Source organism: Argentina anserina, unplaced genomic scaffold, assembly GCF_933775445.1.
Source record: "Argentina anserina unplaced genomic scaffold, drPotAnse1.1, whole genome shotgun sequence".
Taxonomy (NCBI): Eukaryota; Viridiplantae; Streptophyta; class Magnoliopsida; order Rosales; family Rosaceae; genus Argentina; species Argentina anserina.
This window is the reverse complement of record NW_026089527.1, coordinates 13,129-16,410: the sequence shown is the minus strand read 5'-3', so window position 1 is coordinate 16,410 and position 3,282 is coordinate 13,129.

Sequence of the window (3,282 nt, the reverse complement as noted above, 5' to 3'; positions counted from 1 at the left end):
TCTTTCAAACTGAGTATCTTTACATCGTTTGCGTATGTTTACTATTCCAATTGTGTATCTTTACATCGTTTGCGTATCTTTACTAGTCCAATTGTGTATCTTTTCATTTCTCGTTTGAGTATCTTTCTGTAAGGCTTTCTGATGCGAGTTTCTATTTAATTTGAGAGTTTTGCAAGTGTGGGAGTGTGTTTCTTTCAAACTGAGTATCTTTACATCGTTTGCGTATCTTTACTATTCCAATTGTGTATCTTTACATCGTTTGCGTATCTTTACTAGTCCAATTGTGTATCTTTTCATTTCTCGTTTGAGTATCTTTCTGTAAGGCTTCTGATGCGAGTTTCTATTGTATTTGAGAGTTTTGCAAGTGTGGGAGTGTGTTTCTTTCAAACTGAGTATCTTTACATCGTTTGCGTATGTTTACTATTCCAATTGTGTATCTTTACATCGTTTGCGTATCTTTACTAGTCCAATTGTGTATCTTTTCATTTCTCGTTTGAGTATCTTTCTGTAAGGCTTCTGATGCGAGTTTCTATTGAATTTGAGAGTTTTGCAAGTGTGGGAGTGTGTTTCTTTCAAACTGAGTATCTTTACATCGTTTGCGTATGTTTACTATTCCAATTGTGTATCTTTACATCGTTTGCGTATCTTTACTAGTCCAATTGTGTATCTTTTCATTTCTCGTTTGAGTATCTTTCTGTAAGGCTTCTGATGCGAGTTTCTATTGTATTTGAGAGTTTTGCAAGTGTGGGACTGTGTTTCTTTCAAACTGAGTATCTTTACATCGTTTGCGTATCTTTACTATTCCAATTGTGTATCTTTACATCGTTTGCGTATCTTTACTATTCCAATTGTGTATCTTTTCATTTCTCGTTTGAGTATCTTTCTGTAAGGCTTTCTGATGCGAGTTTCTATTTAATTTGAGAGTTTTGCAAGTGTGGGAGTGTGTTTCTTTCAAACTGAGTATCTTTACATCGTTTGGGTATCTTTACTATTCCAATTGTGTATCTTTACATCGTTTGCGTATCTTTACTAGTCCAATTGTGTATCTTTTCATTTCTCGTTTGAGTATCTTTCTATAAGGCTTCTGATGCGAGTTTCTATTGTATTTGAGAGTTTTGCAAGTGTGGGAGTGTGTTTCTTTCAAACTGAGTATCTTTACATCGTTTGCGTATGTTTACTATTCCAATTGTGTATCTTTACATCCTTTGCGTATCTTTACTAGTCCAATTGTGTATCTTTTCATTTCTCGTTTGAGTATCTTTCTGTAAGGCTTCTGATGCGAGTTTCTATTGAATTTGAGAGTTTTGCAAGTGTGGGAGTGTGTTTCTTTCAAACTGAGTATCTTTACATCGTTTGCGTATGTTTACTATTCCAATTGTGTATCTTTACATCGTTTGCGTATCTTTACTAGTCCAATTGTGTATCTTTTCATTTCTCGTTTGAGTATCTTTCTGTAAGGCTTCTGATGCGAGTTTCTATTGTATTTGAGAGTTTTGCAAGTGTGGGAGTGTGTTTCTTTCAAACTGAGTATCTTTACATCGTTTGCGTATGTTTACTATTCCAATTGTGTATCTTTACATCGTTTGCGTATCTTTACTAGTCCAATTGTGTATCTTTTCATTTCTCGTTTGAGTATCTTTCTGTAAGGCTTCTGATGCGAGTTTCTATTGAATTTGAGAGTTTTGCAAGTGTGGGAGTGTGTTTCTTTCAAACTGAGTATCTTTACATCGTTTGCGTATGTTTACTATTCCAATTGTGTATCTTTACATCGTTTGCGTATCTTTACTATTCCAATTGTGTATTTTTTCATTTCTCGTTTGAGTATCTTTCTGTAAGGCTTCCGATGCGAGTTTCTATTGTATTTGAGAGTTTTGCAAGTGTGGGAGTGTGTTTCTTTCAAACTGAGTATCTTTACATCGTTTGCGTATGTTTACTATTCCAATTGTGTATCTTTACATCGTTTGCGTATCTTTACTAGTCCAATTGTGTATCTTTTCATTTCTCGTTTGAGTATCTTTCTGTAAGGCTTTCTGATGCGAGTTTCTATTTAATTTGAGAGTTTTGCAAGTGTGGGAGTGTGTTTCTTTCAAACTGAGTATCTTTACATCGTTTGCGTATCTTTACTATTCCAATTGTGTATCTTTACATCGTTTGCGTATCTTTACTAGTCCAATTGTGTATCTTTTCATTTCTCGTTTGAGTATCTTTCTGTAAGGCTTCTGATGCGAGTTTCTATTGTATTTGAGAGTTTTGCAAGTGTGGGAGTGTGTTTCTTTCAAACTGAGTATCTTTACATCGTTTGCGTATGTTTACTATTCCAATTGTGTATCTTTACATCGTTTGCGTATCTTTACTAGTCCAATTGTGTATCTTTTCATTTCTCGTTTGAGTATCTTTCTGTAAGGCTTCTGATGCGAGTTTCTATTGAATTTGAGAGTTTTGCAAGTGTGGGAGTGTGTTTCTTTCAAACTGAGTATCTTTACATCGTTTGCGTATGTTTACTATTCCAATTGTGTATCTTTACATCGTTTGCGTATCTTTACTAGTCCAATTGTGTATCTTTTCATTTCTCGTTTGAGTATCTTTCTGTAAGGCTTCTGATGCGAGTTTCTATTGTATTTGAGAGTTTTGCAAGTGTGGGACTGTGTTTCTTTCAAACTGAGTATCTTTACATCGTTTGCGTATCTTTACTATTCCAATTGTGTATCTTTACATCGTTTGCGTATCTTTACTATTCCAATTGTGTATCTTTTCATTTCTCGTTTGAGTATCTTTCTGTAAGGCTTTCTGGTGCGAGTTTCTATTTAATTTGAGAGTTTTGCAAGTGTGGGAGTGTGTTTCTTTCAAACTGAGTATCTTTACATCGTTTGGGTATCTTTACTATTCCAATTGTGTATCTTTACATCGTTTGCGTATCTTTACTAGTCCAATTGTGTATCTTTTCATTTCTCGTTTGAGTATCTTTCTATAAGGCTTCTGATGCGAGTTTCTATTGTATTTGAGAGTTTTGCAAGTGTGGGAGTGTGTTTCTTTCAAACTGAGTATCTTTACATCGTTTGCGTATGTTTACTATTCCAATTGTGTATCTTTACATCCTTTGCGTATCTTTACTAGTCCAATTGTGTATCTTTTCATTTCTCGTTTGAGTATCTTTCTGTAAGGCTTCTGATGCGAGTTTCTATTGAATTTGAGAGTTTTGCAAGTGTGGGAGTGTGTTTCTTTCAAACTGAGTATCTTTACATCGTTTGCGTATGTTTACTATTCCAATTGTGTATCTTTACA